The 22,278-nt window shown below is 33.8% G+C and overlaps 1 long non-coding RNA gene across 1 annotated transcript in view; it reads right to left on the bottom strand.

Moving 5' to 3' along the window:
- The window catches only part of LOC110468137 (uncharacterized), an 80,875-nt gene that overhangs the window by 10,132 nt on the left and 48,465 nt on the right, over window positions 1-22,278 (bottom strand). Inside the window, exon 3 of the long non-coding RNA XR_002465032.4 lies at window positions 10,594-10,674. This is a non-coding gene — a long non-coding RNA (uncharacterized LOC110468137). The remainder of the gene's footprint in view (window positions 1-10,593; window positions 10,675-22,278) is intronic.

Here is a 22,278-nt window from a genome sequence, read left to right as displayed (position 1 = left end):
TTCAAAAGTAAAAGGTTGCTTATATAATTCTAAGAAATGAACAAATTATATTCTGTTGTTTTAAAGTGAAAACATTGTTGCCACTTAGCAAAACATGCAATTTCAATTTCAACATGTTCCACCAGGAAATCAAGCTGTTGGCAGATTTCCCATTTCCCTTCAAGAACATCTCAGGATAAACCAGCTAACAGATTAAACTGGTGGAGAAAAGACAAAAAAAATGTGGTAAGTGCAAGGCATTGTAATGTTGAGCAGATCTAATAGCTACAAGGTAAGAATTTATAATGATAATTAATGCACAACTGAGCAAAGAATGTCACCAGAGAAAAGAAGTTTTCCTACTGACGCATTTTTGTACACAAGATTAAATGAAATTATAGGTCTATTTCACAAAGTTTCTCTTGTGGAATTAATTTTTTCTTTTTTTCACTGAAGTTCTGAGCATGGAAATTTTCCAGAATAATGTGTTTTTTTCAGATAGGTTCTTCTATCTTTATAGATACAGAATATTTGGCTTGCTCTATGTTCTCAGGTGTGAGCATAGAATTTCTTAAAATGGGGTGTTTTTTACCAGAAGCTATTATTTTCTTTGCAGTAAAGTTTCAATGAGTAATCTTTTTAGACCTGTCATAAGTAGTCCCTAAGGATTGTTTGGCTTTCAAAGACATAGAATTCCTTGGTTTAGTTGTCTGAATCTTGTTATAATGGGGCAAAAGCGTGGCCATTTTGTAATTTCTATATAATCTTGATAGGTTCTTACAGTACTGTTAAAAGCAGCCAGCAAACTTTTGAGGTGGATAACTGTATAACTGTCACATTTTCTATTTTGCATTGACTTATATTATTTATTGACTTTTTTTTAATATAAAAAAGAAGCAAATAGCAAAAGCTTTTAAAAATATATAAATCATATAATCTGTGCTTGCAACAATGTAAAAAATGTTTAATTATCTAAAATAATTAAACTGATTAGAGGCAAGACAAGATTTTTGTTTAATTTAGAAAGTATAAATTCAGAGAGACACTAATGACTTTGCGACAAATATAAATCATCTTTGAAGGGAAACAACTCTGAATTTGGCCCATAGACCTTTTCATAGCCCTCAATTGAGAAATGACAGCAGCTGATATGTTGACTGATTATTTAATGTCTTTTGAAAACCAAATGTTGTAGTGTTTACTAAAAAATAGAGGGAATTGCATATCTGCTAGATGTACATGAATAATTCATAACAAATAATTTATTCAGTGATTTCACCTCTTCCTCAAATTGAGTAGATTGCAATTTTCTTTAATATAGGTTCATTAATTGAACAGCTTCAGTGAATAATTCTGTCATTCAACAGGCATATGACACAGAGTATTCAGAAAAAAATTTCAGCTTGGTTTTAACCCAGAAAAATAGATTTTTTTTTCTAATATGATATATTCTGATTAAAAATATTTATATGAACATTTACTATTGAAATGGCAACTGAACAAAATAATTTCTAACACTAGCCACCAACTTTCCTGCAAGTTCTTTTCTTCTGTGAACCTGATTGTACTTGCTACTACTTCTATAATAATAGTTGTTCTGAATATTAATTACATTTCTCTTTTTCATGTATGTTTTTCATAGTGAATTCAAGCTTCTGGATACTGAAATAAGAATTTAATCTTCTGGAAGACAAAAGATTAAAATTATAATGCAACAATGCTTTTGTAAAACTTTGATTATTTAGTTGGCGGTTTTCTTTCAGCAGAGGCACAACTGATTTATATTTTTCTTATCTAGCTCCACGTCTCTGTTGTCTTTTAGGACACAGTATTTATTTGTTCAGGCCAATTTCATTTTCACCTCCACATTCTACCTGTTACAGATTATCACATAAATCTTAATATATGGTTTTAGTGGAATTGGTCAGAATTGTGTTTTTTTCGTCACATTTTCCTTATGCCTACCTAATTGCTGGTGCTTGAAGCAAGCATCTTATGATCTATGTACCAAGATTTCATCTTTCACTATCTGTGGGCTTTTCCAAAAGTGCTAAAACTGAAAGAAAATATATGGTCTTGGTATTTGTCACTTGATAATTTCCAGGGGACAAAAAATAGAATATGATTTCATTTTTCTGCTGAATATGTCTTGTGTTAGGGATTGCTTTTAATCCAAAGCCATTAGGCAGTCCAAATAGATTAGACATCCACTAGAAATCTGAGCTTTCTACTTAAAAACAGCTCCTATAAAAGCTAAATGAATTGATTTTTTTGTTCCCCAGATTGGTTGCTGAGATGAACCCTAATATCTGTTCAAAATTAATTTAATTTATTTTCTAGTTTTTAAGTACTGGGAAAAGAAATAAAACAAAACAAAACCAAGAAATACACTACACTGTGTTGTGTCAAACTGCAATTTCATTCTGTAGGAAGTGTTTCATTTTCAAATGAAAAAGAAATCAATGAAGAACAAACTTGATAAACACAGCAAGTGAGGGCCATCCTTTAAGAAGTGCTTGGACATCTCTCAACAGAATGAAAAAAGACCTTGTGTACCTTCTTTCAAGTAGGCCAAGAAAGTATGACATATGAAAATGGCAATCTATGTAGCCACTAAGAATTCCGACATGGAAACTAACATGGAAACATCAATCTTTTCCACTACACATGATTTGTTGGATTACATACTTAGTAATTTTAGCAAATCTTCTAAATAGTCAATATTTATGCTTCCCAGTGGCCCCTGAATTTTGATTTGCCTGTCCAGAGGTATTGGAGGAGACCACAGGTGCTTTGCTGCCCATACATCCTGGTTTTATTTAAATTTAAATTGGGTTTTGAGAAGATTTTTCTGACATAGATTTGTTTGCAATATGCAGGGGAATGGTTTTCCAGTTCCCCAACAGGAACACATGCTCTGAGTTGGGTAAGGAGACTCTATGGTCAAGTTTATAGAAAAAAAACTTCTAATAAAGTGAACATCTGTGCTCTTGACTCTACTGCAGTGACATTTAAAGAGTCACAAAAATGGAAATATATGTGAGGGATGTACATGGATGGATATGATGGACATGTTAATGTGTACCCATATTTCCTGCAACCTTTGATATGATGTTGCAGCTACACTTGTGAGGAAAAAAAAGTTCACCATATCTTTGGTGAAAATTATAACATCACAATTCACAGTGACAGCAGAAAGGCCAAAGGAAGTTGATAGCTCAGAGACTGATGCAGCCTCAAGTACACAGCTCCTTCACACAGGAATATTAGCGGTGCAGTAGAGCTCCAAATCTTTTATGAGTATCTGGGAAATAGTCATCAAGGTACTTTGAGGCAGAAGCAAATCCTTTTCCTTCTGCACTTCTCTCCCTCTGTAAATGTTTAGAGTCCTTAATTTTGAAATACATAACAACAGTTGGACTTCATGACCTTAAAGGTCTTTTCTAACCTAAATGATTTTATAATTCTATAATCACAATAAAAATCTACTACCATTGATGGGACTGAAGCCATTAACTCACCCTTGTTTTACATTGTTTTGTAGAATTCACTGAGTGCAGCTCTAATATTCATTAGCAAAACTACAGCAGGTAGCCTAGAGGACTTATGTACTGCAAGTTTCTCCTGGATTTCACTGATTTTCATCTACACAGCAGACACATTTGAGTAGAAAGCAGGATATCTATTATTAAGCAAGAAGAAGATGTTCTCTCTACCCTTCTAGAGTTTTCTCTCTTCCTTCTAAAAAGAGGAAGAGACCACATTAATCCTCTTGGACTAAAATTAAAAATGTGATATCTGATATGTATCAACCACTGTATTAAACTCAGCATTAACCCTGGGATGTAACAAGAAACTATAATAAAGTAAATATTTTTATACTTACTTCACTATTTTCAGAACAAGGGTGTAAAAGAAAAACGGAGCACAAAATAAGGGAGGACTTACATCACAGAAGTGCAAAGGCTTTCAAGTTTGGCCTTCTCTGGGCCAGTGGACAGCCAAAGAGACCAGGATCGACCAGTTCAAACCTGTCCTTGAATCCTGGAAGTTACAACCCAGAGAAACTGAGTAGGAACAGATAATTTTTTTTTCCTTTTCCTTTTTGTACTATAAGGCCTACTCCTTGCAGAGGAACACACACCGTAGCCTGCCAAGGCATCAGCTTTCCCATCATTAGGGAAAATCATATAATAGGGTGCCATATTTCCATTGCATATCCACAAATTATTAGTAATCATAATAAAAAACCCTTATAGGCTAAAAGTGTATCAGCCTGTGAAGTTTTAATCCCAAAAATTTATGTGATTTGCTGTCACCTAGATATAGCCATCAAGATCCTAACCATTATTTTTCAGTTCATCTTAGGTGTTTACAGAGCACAGAAGTGCCCTCTTAACCTCTCTATGTGACTGAGAAGGTAGTTTTATCATCAGCATTGGAAAAACATATTTCTATTGGTAGTTTCATGTTTTAGGAGAAGGCTTCATTTCATATGTGAACATCTTCTGTAAGAGTATACTGCTCACTTAAATGTTTTAAAATTAATTTATTGTCCTTGCAACATGATATAAAATAAAAGAGTAAAAAAAAAAAAATCAGGAAGAATTTTTTATGACCAGGATACATTTATTGCATGTCATGAGTCTGGAAGTGGGCTTGTAGTATTTTCAAATGTTAAGCTTCTGTGAAATGAAAAATTGATTAAAAAAAAGAAATTGCATTTTGAATTCTGAGCTCATGCAGATGCTTGTGAGTTTTTAGCTTAATCTCTTGTTTAGTTATCAAAACCATAATTTGATGTGGTTAATGTAAACCAAATGTATTTCTGAAATAAAAGAGGAAGAAAGGTTTGTGACTGACAGAAGAAGGATGAGGCAGCAGTAGGGGAACATCTGGTTCCTCTGAGTATTTTTCTTTTATGATTTTTGCCTTAAGTTGTCTCTTTCTATTTCATCGTTTGGTATGGGTTGTCACAAAAGCTTTATGTAACCAAAATTTGCACTGTATGTATGCCCTCTCTTCATGCACAACCATGGCACCAAGGGTGACACCTCACTGCTTCTTGGCTCTGAAGAGAGACCTCTGTCTTCCAAAAGTCTCTGGACATCAGTGGGGTATGCCCACGTGCCTTCAACCTCTACTGGGTAAATTATTTTAGGAAGGGATAACTTCTTCTTTGTGGCTGAGCAGAAAGGACAAAGGATGCCCTTGTTTATGCTATGAGTGTCAGTTATAAAAAAGGGAGTTTTGTTATCCTTTAAAAAAAAGAGATTTATTACATTTTGCATAGCAGATGGTCTCTTGGTATGGAACTACCTGTTGAACTGTATGCAATTGAACACAGAGCTAGGGGACATAAATACTTTAATAATTTAAAGAAAAAGGCTTACTTTTTCCTTTTTTTTGTTTTTAATCTGATTGTAATCTGACTACCTTAATGCAGAAATATATTTCATGCACATAGCTATTTTGTTCAATACCAAATTGTTCACTAATTGCATGTCTTCTTCACTCTGAATATATTAAACTAGCTATTTAGAACCTGAGCATCAGGATTTAGTGAATCCTGTCTACCCTTCCAGAAGCATAAGTTGCATTCCTGGCCTCTTTCCTTAAACAGTCTCTGAGGGGAGACAGCAGGCTGTGCCCATATGCTGCTCCCACCATAGATGGTTAGATGGCCTCAGTGACTTTGTCTCCGTGACTTATCTGGAACACACCTGAATTATTTTGGTCAGATTTCTCCCATAACTTCTGCAACAGTGACAGGATCTTTTTGAAGCATTGCAGTTAAAAATATTCATATCTACAGCAGCTTGCATTTCCAATTAATCGATTGTCCATGATAGCTGCCTATTAAAGTCTTATAGAATCTGATTTTCTTCCTTGAAAAAACAAAAACAAAACAAAACAAAAAAAAAAAAAAAGAAAAAAAAAAGGAGGAGGAGAGGACAGAGAGATTTTTTAGCTCATCAGCTTTAGCCTGCCTTCCAACATGTCTGACAATCAGTGATGGTATGAGTTTCCTCTGTTATAAACTATCAACAAGGAGGCAAACACATCTCAGAGGCTTGTACCTGGAGGCATGCATCTCTCAGGTGGTTCATCATACACCCTGTTCCTTGCTCAGGGCTGTGCTCACAGGCACGGTTTAGCTCACAGGTATTTGAGTTGCCTGCTCAGTTGTCTCATCCTCTCCTACGCCAACAGGAGAGGGCTCCCTTTCATGTATTCTGAAATGCTTTGTCCATTTCCTTTATGAACTTGACAGCATAAATTACTTTCTCAATTTTGCACACAATTCTAGTCATAGTAATGAACATTTCACTTTTCAGTCAGTCCTCATTTGGATGCAAACTCTGCTCTCGAGATGTGCATGGCTGATCTTGATTAAGATATTCTTCTCCTTTTACAAACATAATCCTTTTGAAGTTCCATGCAAATGGGGAGAGAATAATATTGGAGTGGAGATCTGCCTTGCAGATCTGAGAGGAAAATTCCAACTTTTTGATTAGGATCATCTTTTTTGAATATGATATAAGCCATTCAGTAGCCTATATTGTGTCTTCTATAATAAGGAAGAAATTTTGCAGGAATTCCTATGGGAATGACCAGATTCTTTAATTCATAGCCTGCCCAAACCCTACTTATTTGATTCAAAATACTGCTTATAAAGAAATTATTTTATAAAACCAAAAATAACATTAACTGACTCAGATTATGCAGTCTTAAACACAAAAACTAATCTGATATGCTTTAGGGTTGATTTCAGTGTGTTCATATATATGTGAGAGAGGGGCAGAAACATAGATGGGGGCTGTGGAAGTGGTATGGATATTTAATCCATTAAGAAAATCTGATCTCTGCTCAATAAATCTGTTTGACTTGGGAATTTCTTGAACCCATCTAGCTAGCCAAGGTGGATTGGCTTCAAAAGTGTATTGAAAATGCTAGATACAGTACTGGTCATCAAAGAAGTTATCTCAGTGTGTCTCCCAGAATGAGCATTTCAGCATAGCTGTAATGAAAAATGCCTCATATTGCCTAAGAATAAAAATGATCATACCACAATTTCTAGAAAGTGTTGAAAATAGATTATTAACTATTCTAATAACTGTTAAGCACATTTAATAATATAATATTAATTATTGCAGCTACTTAATATAAAAAAAGACAACATTGAGTTACTGATTCTAATATTTAAACTGGAACGTAACCACTGCTAGAATCCATACAATTAAACAATTTAACTTTATAGCAAAATGCAGTGCTACAAGCACAACTGCCATTGCCTTGGACTTCTGGTGGAATTAAAGAATTATTATAAATTGCTGTGCCACCTTCTAAATCATAAAACCCACAATGACTTTTTAAAAAGTAAGGCTTTTGAAATCTAAAGGACAAAACAGGCACAGTTTACTCCTCATGAGAATGTTACAGACCTTCTGTCAGCTGTGAAATAAATCCTACAATTGACCCAAGAAATGTTTTTTTTTGAGCTGTAGAAGTTTTTATCATTCTGCAGGAACAAGACACATCATATTTTTGTCTGAGTCTGAACACAGGACTGGTTGCTGCTTGCTTTAGGCTGTGAATAGGGGCAGGGGGAGCTCAAGAAATCTGGTTATTCAACTCTAGTTCTCCAAGGCACAAATTTTTATCTGAGCAGGATCTTTCTTATTGCAATGGTTTCTGCCAAAGATGTAGCATTTGAAAACCAGTTCTTTCTCACCTCCAGTTCAGTTCAGAGAAATACAAATAAATGCTACCATGTTCACCATTGACAAAATAAAACAAACAAACAAACAAACAACCAAAAAACAAACAAACAAAAATAATAAGTAAAGCAGTAAAAACAAACCAGCAAAACCAGCAAGACTTTTGGTTCAACAACTGCAAAAACAAAACAGAAAACTATTTTTTTTATAGTTTCTTTAGATGTAACTAATTTTATAACCCATATGTGGTAGAATGCCATTTTATATCTTATACTGTGACTGAAAATCACAGCTGCACCTGTACACAAAGGTAAGGTTCTTTTAAATCTCTGTGTTTGAATCACTTCATGTCTCTCTCTGTATCTATTATCTTGCCAGAGCTTCTCGGGATTCAGAAGAAAAAACATGATTACACAGTCTCATAAAGTGTAATTTCTCTGAAAATCTGAGTCTCAAATTCAAGGGATCCAGAGGATCCTGGGGGATGTTTTCCCATCACTTTCCATGGGCATAATTAGGAAATTAAATTCTGCCGGAAGTTCAATAACAGAAGTTTATCAGTGGGACATTTTATAATGGTCCTTTTTCAAAAGAAAGCAAGAGTAATAATGCAAAAGTATAAAAATTAATTCAGAATAAATAGGGTATTTTATAGTGGTTTCATGTGTGGCTTAGTCCTGATGTATCTCTGATAAAGGTCTTTCAATACCATACTTTCTATATTTGCCTGTAAAATTCATAATAAAAAAGAGCCAGGTTATGTGTTACTTTTGGGAAGAACAAATATTTCACTTTTCCTTCAGCTGGGAAAAAAACACCTAAAATCTTCAAGAACAACTCATAAATCCTATGGGGGAGTTTATGTGTGGTTAATATCAATCTTTATTTCTGCACTTTTTAACTGTACTTGAATGAATAAAATAACAGTGACTCTCTCTATATAGGGCATTAGAATGAAATTTGAATATGTTTCCAATTTTCTTGCTCATAATTGTTTTACATCTGAAATCACTGGAATAAACTGGCTGTTTTCCAACTATTAGTAAAATCCCTCCAGCAACACCACTTCATACAGCCCTTGAAAATAACTTCAGTACATGTTCTGAGATATAAATCTATTGCTTTATAAAGATAGATGCTGAGGTTATTTCACAATCTTGAATGTTAATGTCCACTACAATTAAAATGCTGTACACAGCACATAATGCATAAGTCCTGTCTCCCCACAAGCAGACACAAGACTCATTTGTGAATCAGTCACTAGTTTCATAGCAAGCCAATATGCAAATAAGGAAAAAATGCATTATTTATCTTATGTTTGCAAAGCCAGGTAGGGAAATGTAATTTACAGGATGAAAACCCAGATATGGATGCTTTTAACTGTCATTCACAATTAAATTATATCATTCCCCTCATTTAAGTAGCCAGAAATATTTCATTTTTCATATTTCAAAATGGCTGAAATATGAATATTTTTTCTTTTCTTTGTGCAACAATAAAATAGTGCAAAAAATAATGTTTCTGAGCAATCTTTTTAGAGGTAAGAATTTGATTCAATACGTGTACTACATTAGTGTAGGAAGAACAATCCTTTGTCATTGTTCTGCCTGAAATGCTTTCCTGCACTTGCTCTCAGAGAGAAAGGCAGAAGACAGCTACTGGATTTCTTTATGCTATCCTTTTACTTGGTGCACTAAATTCTGAAAGAAAAAAACCCAAAATTTAATTGCCCATTTCCATTAGCACTCAACACATTTTATTGACTTAGGTGTGATTGGGAGTGGTAGAGACAGTGAGAAATCTGGAGTGCTCTGGGATGACTATTTACATGTGCTTGCTTGGTTGCATGGTTTTGCTTGTTTTTTTCCCCCAGAAAAGTGATGACCACGAAATGATTTTTTGAACCCTACATGTGTCTTTGATATCTGGTACCTATGGTTCACTATGGTGAACAAAAGTTCCTTATCTGAGAACCTAGTCCTCAAAACAGACTTTGCTAACCAAAATGAAACAACAGCCTCTTCAATTTGGCCTTCACAGAAGAGTCTGATATTTTAAAGACTGAACTGTTTCATTTTCTATCAGGTCATAGATTTTGCCAGAAGAGCTGAGCTGAAAGACTATTCTCTGTTATGATTTCCAGTTTTCCAGTCTTCTTATTCTGTTGTGTTTTCCTCCTACAGTGAGCTGTACCACGTACCAAACATTCAGCTATGGCAGCATAACAGTATCTGCTGTGTTAAAGAAACTCCTCAGCTTCATTGTTTTATTAAATTATTTATTTTTATGGGTTTTTAGGGAAGATTGCAAAATGAGAATGCTTGTATAGCTCAGTAACTGGGTGGTAGGGTTCATAGCTCAAATGACAAATTCATAAAGTCTGAACCCAAAATGTCTATAAAAGAGAAGAAAATCCACCTTACTATCAAAAAGCACTTATTTTTGAATATATATCCTTGTGTGCTGCAATCAAAGTGGCCATAAGGAAACAGAAGCTTCTTCTTAAATATGACCAGCTAATTGTTTTGACTATTTCTGCCTGACCACAATACAGGTCTTGATGTAGACAAGAAGCTAAGCACATACTGATTTTTAGTCTAGGAACCTTTTCATACAGTCTGTTCACCTGCTTTCATCAAATAACTACTCAAATAGTTAAGATTTGAAAAATTATGTAGGATTACTTTTATGATTCTAATGAATTCTGTTTCATTTATTATTGGTTTTATTTTTCTTTGTTGACAGTTCCTGCTTGTAGCTGTGGTCTTTTGAGTGGCTCTGCTTTGTGACTTGAAGCACTGCTGATTGCAAGAGCAGGAAGGAGGGAAATGTGTAAAATGAGATGTCTTGACAAAACAGGATGAATTAAATTAAGGTAAATTTAAGTACTCACCTTAGATTTCAACTCATTCAACAGAAATGCTCATATTATAATTTCTTTGTGGAAAAAACATCCAGAGAAGAATGGTGACATCTGTTAAAGCAAGAAATCACAATTATAGTATCTTCTCTCTCCCTAAAATGTCAAATGATTTTGGTTGTTCCTTTGGAGGTCTGAAAAAGGTTTAGGACTACCAGTGTCATCTCCTCTCATAGAGAAATTCAAATCAAACCTACTCAATAATTGCTTTTGAAAACCCAGATCAGGTGTTTTCCCCTCTTTCTAAAATTATTAGTATTTTTATAACAGAAATTCTTTTCAAGACAGGAAGATTTTCACTGACTAAACGCAGAAATATTTGAGTTCATTTAATTTCCTTAAATTTTTGATGTTTTAAAAAGGAGTGCCTCGAAACAAGAGGAAAGAAAATATTCTCTCTTATTGCTTTCTGATTGACATTTTTTTGCAAGACTCTGTTGTAAAAACACGGGCACCTTAAAACAGCTTTATAAGTTAAAGAACTGTTTGGAAACCCAGTAATTGGAAGTGTCTGCAGGTTTCGGAATATGCTGCTCAGTTATCATGGAGGTTTGCTGCTTTCATTATACTTTAGTCTGCCAGTTGTATCTGATCCAAAAGTACAGGAACAGACTTGTTTAAACTCAGCCATTGTGTAGTGTTTGTGATGTGTGCATAATGAATTCTGAATGCAAATATTATGCTGTAAAGTGAAATGCTGAAACCTGTATGACAAGCAGTAGGGCTGCACAACACAAAATATGGCTCTATAGCATAAATATTCACTTGCGTCAAAAATATGGGAGCTGTTCAAAACAGAGCAGTCTAATTATGCACAGTTTGTTCCTCATTCAGTTTCAGCTACTTGAACTCTTTCATTTGAAGTGTTTGACCTTTACTACAAGAACAAAACTGAAAGAGTAAATATCTGACTCATAAGATTCCCCCCCACAACCACAATTCTACAGCAGCAGAGTGTTTTCCACTTAATTGTCATATAGTTAGCTCCCTGAAAGGATTTGGAGACAATAGTTAGGTTGTATTCGTTTGGGGTGGTTTTTTGGTTGGTTTTTTTTTTTTTTTTTTGGTAATCTGAAACAAAAATGCCACTCCCTGAATATGAAAAAACATTTTATATCTGTAGAAACAAGAACAGCTTTTATCTCAGGCTGATTGATAGTGTAAGCTAAGCAATGGTACAGGGAATGGTACAGGTGAGACACATAAGGTTATGGTTTTTAGGAACAATTTTAAAATTTGATATGCAAGAGGCTCTAAACTTTACTAGAGTCTCAAATAACTCTTTGTGCTCTCTTGAGTTGGTGCTCCCACTGTGTGTACATCTTATGCTCTTTTGGCATTCCTCTGAATTGCTGAATTGCACCAGTTGTGTCTACAATTGTTTGCAGCCTCAGATCTAGAGCTTCAAATTAGTACCCTAAGGGCATTGTATGACATTATATTAATAAACAAAACAAAACAAAAAATGAAGAAACAAACAAATAAAGAAGCTAAGAAGAAATTAACCCTAAGGTGAGAAAACCAAACAGACTGCTTAGTTGAGCTGAACTTAAATAAATTGTTGCAACTCATGTAACCTTCTTATTTACATTTAAATGTCATTACTTTGTCTTTAGTTTAAGCAGCTGAAGACACATAGTTCTTAAAGAGAAGGAAATGGACAACAATATTTCAGATCCTGACTGAAATGAAACTACCAGGATCACAGAAGTGCCACTCCTGGTGTCTCCTCAAAGCAACCCTGAGCATCACACCATGTGCCTGCGAGCATTGTACAAATTTTTCTTAAAAGCGAGAATTCTGTCAGATTTTCATGTATGCAGATAGCTTCAGGGCTGGGCTGTGTTGTTACAGAGTGAGACAGTAGCTGTTCCTGCATTTTGTTCAAGACCTCCTGCAGGACAAGTGCCTGTCCACAGGAATACACAAATTCTCTCATCTTCCTGCAACATTAGGGCTGCAGAGATAAATATGGGTGGACTGAATGCTATGAAAATGGTTCTCACATTTTATTTTATAGGAAGAAAACACATCAAGTCACACAAACTCCTCCCCCTTCACCCCCTTACATGTCTAAATATTTCCAAAGTTTACAGTTTTTCAATGTTGTGCCTAATTTTCTGGGTACTTAACTGAAAAGCAGATTACAGGTACAGTTGGCATCTCCAAGAACAGAAGTTCATTTTAAATTAGTTGGAAAGTACTAACATTAAAATGTAAACTCCCTTTCTCGGATATTGGTCCAGATAAACATTCTTAGATAAATGGCATTTAAAATTCAATATATGGCTATAACTTACAGGAAAATATTGTTTTCATGTGCACTAGAATGCACATTAAAAAAAGCATCCACTCTCATCACACTTCCACAAATGCTAAAAAATATATTGCAAATTAAGAGTGTTCTATATGTATTAAAGGTCAGGAAACCATCTTTAACAAATCATCTGAAGAAGACACCATGATACACAAAACTTTCTGAGAAAACAATTAGTTTTCCAAGAATTTTCCAAATTACAGTAATTCTAACCCCCTATGCTACATATTACAGAATGCTGGAGTAAGACTTAGAAAAGGTACAGGCTAAATCTTCTAGTTATTTTGATAACTAAAATTTCTTAGTATTTTTATGTGCCTGGAGAATTTCGAATAGAATTAATATATAGATATGGAAGATCCCCAATCAAGGGAATTGTTCACTGTGCTGTCTCTGATGTCTGTATCCTCTGCAGCAAACTTAGATGATGACAGCAAAAGAATTTTCCTAATTTAATGATTTCCAAACTGTTTGTGAATGAGTTTCTCAGTTATAATTAGTGTTTCTGTACTAAGACACACACTAAACTCTTCAAAGTTGTCAAACTGACTATTTTCCTGAGAATTAACTTCAATGAAAAAACACAATAATTAAAAATATAAAAGCCAATGAGGCCTGAATTTATTACTGCACTTTATGCTTTTCTCCCCCTCTTAAGGGATTGAAGCTGCAGAAAACATTCAGAAATTGTTTACATAGATAAACTGTGTACAGGCAGGATTTTACTTTAAGTCTATTCATGGTAGATAAGAACTACAGAACAAGAGTCTGGGTGTGAGGCTGTTTTGCCAATTCATGCAGTAGTGTAGTGATTTTGTACTATCAAATGCTGTGCCTTGGAAATGCTCACTTTTTGGAGGTTAATTTTTACATGCAGAGGTACTATTACATTAAAAAACTAAAATAGTTAATTCTCCTAGCAATTTATCCCCAATTTTACTTCTATTTTTTTGCTTTCCAGGTACCTATTTTAGGCTTGATTTAATAAGTGAGGATGTATGAATTCTTGTCTTGATGGACTCTAGACAGAGTGGGACTTGAAATTATATTTATGATGCAGGTTTTCTCTACTTTTTACAACAATTCCTGTTTGCATACTACTTAATTTTCTCTTACAGAGTACTTTTGTGTTCATTGGAAATGTTCAGTCACAGTGTGGTTTCTGCCTTCTTTCAGCATAATTGACAAATTTGTTTCCTAGAAGACCATTTGTTCTAAAATCTTTCTTTGTGTATTAGTTCCTTTCATTTTTTTAAAACTTATTTCTATATCTGCAATATTTGGCATAATCTTAAATACAATATTTTTTCACTTTCTTCTCCAGAGAATTTATTAGTTTCTGACTTTTTTTCTTCTTTTCAATGCATCTGCATTCCTAGGAAAAGACACCAATTATTTCCCAGGGATATCAACTATTTTTTTCTTAATTTTCCTTTAATTTTATCTGCAGATGTTTACCATATTTGTTTTCATGCCAGTGTACACTCATGTACATTTTTGCAAGTCTTTACATTTTGAATATTTTTTATTTACTTGTATTTACTCTTTTATTATTATTATTTCAGGTAATTTTAACATAAATATAGATATATTGCATGTTTTTTTCTCAACAACTGACTTTCATTATCAGTATTTTTTGTGTTATTGCCTCTCTATTATGATAGTCATAGAAATTATATTTGTATATTCTCCAAGACTATCCACTGTGTTTCCACCTACCAGGACATCTAGGCCATGTACTTTCTATCTCTCCTTTTTTCTCTGATGAAAAATAGTTATTTCACTTGGAGTCCTGCTATAGAAATGAACTGGTTATTGGAACAAAATTGCTTCTAATTTGTTTTGAGTGGAATAACTGCTCCTGCTGCTAACTTCCCTCTTTATGTTCATCAGTCATTCCAAGTTGGTTATGAAATCAGCAATGATGTTAGTCACTATTTTCATCAGTGTAATGGAGATTGGACTTTACCCTTAAATCTTAAGAGTACTTTGCATTTTCCTCTCCTACACTCAGTGTACTTTCCTCAAGACATCACCTGCTCTCTTTTTTCTTTTACTTATTCCATCCTATTTATTTTACTTCTGTGTTATGCTTAGTGAGCAAATGCCCTTGGATTTTCATTATTTGCAAGATTTTCCCTTTTAAAATTCCTCTTCTCAGCCTTCTGTCCCATGAAAGAAAGTGACTAGGATTTACATAAATAGATACAGGCAAGTTTTCAATTGTTTCTTTGCAAACTCGATGGCAGTGACCATGACTATTTTTTCAGAATCTTCATCTTAGAAATATTTTAATCAGACCTGTGGGTTACATTATGTTGTGCACAAGAATTCTACTGAAGTCAACCATGTCTTAAACACTGCCCAGAAAATTCCCTGTGATTCCCACATTTTACCCAGAAAAAAAAAAAAATGTTGTCTCAGAAAATAAAATGCAATAACTTATTTATTTACAAAGCAAATGCCAAGCATATATTCTTGTGCTGTAAGATCAAACAGAAAATTCAATTTGCCTAACTCATATCTAGGAACACAGACATGGGACAGTGCTAGAGGGCAACACGAAGGATATCACAAAATAATCCCTGCATCAGTTGGTCCAGACATTTTTGTAGGATAAAAAGGAGGCAACAAAAAAAGTTTGAATTATCCACAATGGTGCAATTGGAGTATGAGTCTCAATGAGAGGAATACAAAACAGGTAATGATGAATTGTGGGACAATATTTCTGTTGGGGGGGTTCTAGTGAAGGCATTAACTGCACAGTTGAAAACATTATTTTCAATATGCTTATCTATTTTTTGTCTTATATAATTAATAGTTCCAGTGGCATCCAAACTATAGCAAATTTGCATTCGCATTTTCTTCTGTTTGACTAGAGGACAGGGCAAATACATGCAAATAAATATTCATATTTTTTGGTTTATCTCTGTTCTCTTGCTCTTCATTTGTCATGAAATCAAATAGCTTCACATTCTGACAGTCAATAATATATTCTTATGGGTAAAAGTCTGATTAAAAAACCCCTTCCCTGACTTTCACTATCTTTCAGCTAAAACTGCTTCTAGAATGAAGAAATTCATGGCAGTAGATTCTTACAATTTCTACAGATTACAGATTATATTATTCAGGTGCTCTGTGATGTCATTCCTGTAAATAACAGTATTTCCTCATGATTTTGGGCTGTGATTCTTGAATTTTGTTATACGGCTGTCTCCCTGTTGTTTTACAAAGTTTGCCTGGACATGACTCACAAGCTCAAGTTGCTTTTCCTAAATATCTCTTAGAAAAAAATTGGAAGGTGAAAGAATTTACGAAATTGATATGTGTAGCATTACACAGATTAAAAAATCTGGATGCACTGAGGTGGGGATGTTTCTGCCTCAGGTGAGGACTTGCTGAGTCAGAGCAAACTGTTATTAGGATGATGCAGGGTATATCTGCAATGATATAAATCCTCAGGTGCTTCACTGTGAAGAACATCTAATGTATTCATAGAAAGCAGTCACTCAATAAAATAAAAAGCATTCGGGGAAAAAACAGAACATCTTGTTTTCATAGAGATTCAGGTTTTTTCTTGTCTTGAGAAATTTATTTTTTAGTTTAAACTAATTCTTCCCTCTCCAATTTTCAAGTTCATAGCTCAAACACAAAACTGGTAACTCACAGAGAATTAGGCTGGAATCTCTGACACAAAATAAGATAGTTCAGACTTGACTGACTCTGCCACTGTACCAGTGTAATTTCTCTTGTCCTAATTGTTTCTTTCTCCTTTCCCTTCTGATATTTCACTTTTCCCTTGAGATTGCCTCACTTTCCTTCATTAATTTCTTATATAATACATACAATACTTCTACAACTTTTATATCACTGTAGTAGCTCAGTATCTTCTTCCTTCCAGCTTTGTGCAATCGATTTTTTCCGAATCTCTTTTCTCTCTTCTTTTTCTCATTTCGGTTTCCTTTCCCCCTCCTTCTGTTTTTTTATCCCTACTTATCTCTTATTTATTTTCCTTCTCCTGCTGCTCTTCATCCTCTGTGGTTGTCAATTTTCTCATCACTCCTACTATGCCACTGATTTCTTCTACCTCATTTTCCATCCCACTCTTTCTATGTTTTTTCCCAGTTGTTTTCCCTGAAACCTCCTGGCACACACTGTATCTCCTCTGCTTGAAATTTTTCTCTGTCATCTACTTTCAAGACTTTTAAGAAGTGATCTTAAACCCTTGAAGTCTTTCCAAGAAAAGACATTTTTGAATGTGGGTCTCAGATTCAGTCAAAGAAAGACACTGAGAATTTCTAGCCAGGCAGGAGCCTGGGAAAGAGCTGGAGAAGAATGTAAATAATTCTTTATTTCTCTTGTTACTCACATTGTTTATAGTTAAGTTCTATCACTGTGGGTCAAGCACTCTGTACCAATGGGTGGGTTGTTTTCACTTCAGGACCAATGGAGTTGTTCCTCACAAAGCTCTGTATAAATGAGCAGTGTATTTTGAATAAACCGGAGTTTTACTCTCAGCAGCCTTCTGGTCAAAGTCTTCTCATTCCCGTCCTGCCTCGACAGAGACATTCGAATACATTATTTATTTTTGTATTTGCTATTACATAGAAGTGGCTTCTCAAAATTAGAGTTTTGAAGGAGGAGAGGAAACCAAATATAGAGCAAACTTTCACAGCCTGGAAAAATTACCCCAAATCTTTATACTTCTTCAACTCAGAGAAAACAATTGTCTGTGGTCATTATAATTAAAGACAAAAATAATCTGTTTTAATTTTTTTTCTAATTCTTAATTGAAATTTTGTTGCAATGGACAAAAAAAGTTCATTTGAAACCAGTTATTTTCTTTGTATTACTAGTGCAGCCAAAAACAAAAGAAAATTACTTGGTTTTGGGACTGATATGAACAATTACATTTGCAGATGAATCTGTTCACTCCAGGTCATTGCAATACATATATATTGATTGTCTGAGCCATTGCAACGTAAGGTTATTCCTTGCTTTACTAATCTTTATCACTGTTTATATGGCAATAGCTGAATTTAAATATAGAGTAATAGCAGTGTAAACAGAGTGCAAGCAGTGTCAATACCACATTCAAGTACTGCTCAGGAAGACATGGGAAATCAAAACAATGGGAAGTTGAACTTGTTAAATTGAGAAATAAATCAAAAAAAGAACATGAAATAGTGAAAAATTATAATTTTCTTTTCCTCTCCTGCCACATCCTGCAATACTTTCTGTCTGTGGATTTACCCATTAAAAGGCAATTTTTTATGCTTTAAAGTGAGCAAAGAACTCATTCTTACTCAGTGGAGCTCTGATATAATTTACTTTTACTGGCATTGAATTTTGTACACAGCATAACATGCATCTGCAGTGATAGCAAATATTTTGTCAAAATTCTGAATATGGCTATTTGTGAGAAATTCTGTTGTAAAAAATGCAGCACTTTCATACACTATTCCTTGATTCTTGATAGGTATCCATCAGTAAAATTTTAAAAAAGAGTAGTGGTGGAAAACAGAGAAATATTAATGGTACAAACACCAGATGCTTGAAGAAAGATAAAATTGCTCCTAAATAAAATACACCACATTCAAATATCTCTGGACTTTCCCATGACAACTTCTAGGTCTTAAAACAGTAAAATTCTGAACTTATTCTTTTGTTTTGACTAGGCTTGACAATTCTCCTCAAAACAAAAGTTTATTCTTCCTGCTTGGAATCCAGGTTTCTGATAAACAATAAGAAAATGTGAAGACCTGCACAACCTTACTGTAGAAGCTGTAAAAAAGTGCTAAAATAAGGAAAATTCTACACTAGCCTTGGTCACTGACATTGAAGTTAAGGTTTATTTTTTTAAATAAGTTAAAAAGTTATTGTGGTATAATGGTATTGAACATGAGAAATGCTCAGGGGGCATATGTGTGAGGTTTTTTTTTAAGGCAATCAACCACACACAGTAGTATCAATGGATTTCTGCATAATTTGATGGTGAGGAGGCTTATCCATGGCATGGGAGATGTGAGTTGAAGAACCATTTTGAGACTCTATATCTTTAACAAATATATCTACTGCGTTATGCTAGAAAGGGGTTTCTCTTACTGTTACTGTCATCACTTTTTCCTCTGGTAAGAAACTGTACTGAATTAATTGGATTAGCAGAGAAAGGCTGCCTTTCCCCCCTCCTCTGCTCAATTTCCTTTTCCCTGTCTACCACAGAATGAGGTGTAAAAATTCCTTTTGCTCAACATCTTCTCCATCCTGGTTATTCCACATAAAATGAGACCATAGCTGGCTCCAGTATAATTTGCTTTAAAAAGCAACAGCTCTCTAGCTCTTTTATTTCAGGAGAGACCCAGGTAGAGTAAATCTTAGAAAGGTATCTAATAATCTAATATGTCATGTAATATCATATGTCTTTACCTTCAAGAGATCTCTGTACCTTCAAAAGAGAGAAGTAATCTTCAAAGGATTGTTTCAGGGTCATTTTCTGGATGTCTACATCTCTGATAACATCTCAAATAACTGAGGTCACTATCTTGTCTCTCTCCTACTTTCAGAATAGTTTTAGTCCAAACAATGGTTTGTATGTTTTTGCTGTACGACATGTAAAATGTCTTTTTTTTTTTTATGTTCTTAAAATAGTAATGTCAGAGAATTCAACGGTCTTGTGCTTAAGGAATCAGGACATTTGGATTTTGTCCCAGGTTTCCAGAATCAATATGAAGGGATCAGTATTGATTCTCAGATTAATAAAGTAACAAATAAATAAAACTCTTTTAAAATCTTTTTAATAACTGATAGAACAGCTTAGTATAAAGATATATTTTTTCTATTTTTTTAAGAATTGTGGCAACATCTGAAATAAACTGTTCAGACTTTTCATCTTAAAAAATACATCCAAATCTAAAAAATAGATCAGTGTTTATATTTACTTTTATTTAAAGTTAGAGGTCATAACACTTGAATTTCAGTAGTATTACAGCCACTGAAAATCCACACTCTAGGTACTCTATCTCAGAAATTAGAATACCAAAGAGTTTATAGGCAATTTAGTTATTTCATGTTCACAATGAGTTCATGTAGCTTATAGAAGAAACACAGGCTCCTGTTATAGAAAACTACTTGATTTGTCTGGTAAAATTATTAAGGAGTTTCTCCCTGTTAATTAAACTAAATGAAGACCATATCATGTTATATATCATATATCATGTTATCTTTATATTAATATAAAGACCAAATTATTGAAATACATTATATTTTACATTACAAATATTATTACTTTTTGGAATAACATATTAACATTAATAAAATATAAAAAGGAACACAAGACTTGGAGTTAATGTAGGGGTTTTTTTCCAGCTTCTGATTTTCTGCACATTTTATAATTGTATCAAGGTCATCAGCTCTCAGATAATGTAGTTAAAATTGATTTCTGAATAGTCTCCTGCTGTGCTTGATGTATAAAAGACAAAAAACTCCAGGAAGAAGGTAAAAATTCTTGTTTTTCACAAGATATTTTCTTTTTATGTCCTATTGTTGCCATTCATTTACTTGCAGATTTGTTTATCTGATGATCAACCCAGAAGAAATGTTAACTATTCCTGAGTTTAATGTTCCTTTCTAAAAATCTTACATAAATATATCTGACAATGCCTTTTTGAATTAATGATTGTGTGTACTGAGCAAGAAAATTTTAGCAACCTTTTTGAGTCATTATTTTTTTCATTTTTTTGTGATGGTTTTTTTTAAACTATCTATTTATGGTTTGATTTTTTCATAAACCAAAAATTCTCTGTGGCAAAAGGAGCCTGATCCCCAAATGAATCAGCATTCTGAATTTTACTTAGTCAGGAAGCCAAAAAACAGTGCATAAAGAAAGTAATTTTAAATTTAATTATATTTTTAAAAATAGTACTTCAAAAGCTCATACAGACATTACCCTTCTTTTTTCCTCTTCCTTCTGCAAGAAATGTAAATTGACTGCAATTCTTTCATGACATTAATTGTTGTAGCACCTTGCTACCAGTAGACTTCCACCTACTCTCCTTCAGGGAGATTGAAACACTTGCAAAGTCAGAACGCACAAGCGCAGTTTAAGGCAACATCTGGAAAATGTTTATTTCACAAGTTATTTCTGCTGCTAATTAAACAAGTTAACCTAAAACCAAAACTTCCAGAATATTAGGAGTGTGTTAATGAGTCCTGGGGAATGACAACAACACCACACTTGTGACATAAAGTAAAAGATAATAAGGGACTGGCAAGAGAACTAAAGCTGCAGAAAGAAGTCATGAAAGAGTCTTTAAAGTTATACCAGGGAGCCATAGAAGAGAAGAAAGAACCAATCTGAATTTTGGAAGAAAATGAAAGAGAAGACCAATGACTGCTGGAAGATAAAGGAGTATGAGAAATTGTTAGAAGTGAGGTTCAAGCAAACACATTTAGAAGGTGAATTTTATTTGTGCAATCAAAATTTGCATGCCTCTGATTCTAAAGTTAAGGACAGTGTGTGTAATAAAAAAATTAATAGAAAGTATTCCTGAAAGCAGCTCTGACAAAGTTATGTCAAAACTATTAGTGTCAGTTTTCAGAGGGCTATTTTGTTTAAAAAATGTCAACCCTATGCATATGATGCTAAAGTTTTTTTGGGTACCAGTGTTGTGATTCTCATAATTGATGTAAAAAAATGGAGTAGCAAGGCAAAAAAATTCAGTACAAACCTAAGATAAGACTTCAGAAACAATGGAAGGGCACTGTTTTTTTCATATCTCTATCCTCTGTTTGCAACACATCAACAGAATCCCATTCTCCTAGGAAAATTTAAATATTTATTGGCGTAGTAATTTGGGAAAGTCATAAAAAACAATAATCCAATTTAAATCTATGAAAGAACAAGCCACTTTTTCTTTGTAATTGATAAATGAAATATTTTTAAACTCAGAGGTGAACAAGTGCCCAAACTACGTATCTGGATTAATTTGGAATTATCATATACAAAATTAAATTTTGTTAAATTTTAGATAGATAATAGAAACATGTCAGAGCATCTTATTGATTTTCTTTTTCACTAAAGAAAGTTATAGGTATTTTTTATCATTATTTTTTTATTAATTCAAGAAAATTGTGTTCTTCTGCTTCTTTGTGCAAAGGTTTAGTTGTGTGAGAACTGCATTTATTCTACTTAAATTTTGATTTCATAGTTCTGAAAATAATGTATTAAAAACACCAGCATAATTCAAACTTTTATGAGTTACATTTTATAAATATTATAAGTTAAATTTAGAAGATAACCAAAAAGCCTCTCCTGTGCTTTTTCACAGCAGGTTTAAATAGAC

The sequence above is a fragment of the Lonchura striata genome, chromosome 2 (genome assembly GCF_050655825.1).
Source record: "Lonchura striata isolate lonStrDom1 chromosome 2, ASM5065582v1, whole genome shotgun sequence".
NCBI lineage: Eukaryota > Metazoa > Chordata > Aves > Passeriformes > Estrildidae > Lonchura > Lonchura striata.
This window is presented reverse-complemented; position numbering and strand designations above follow the sequence as displayed.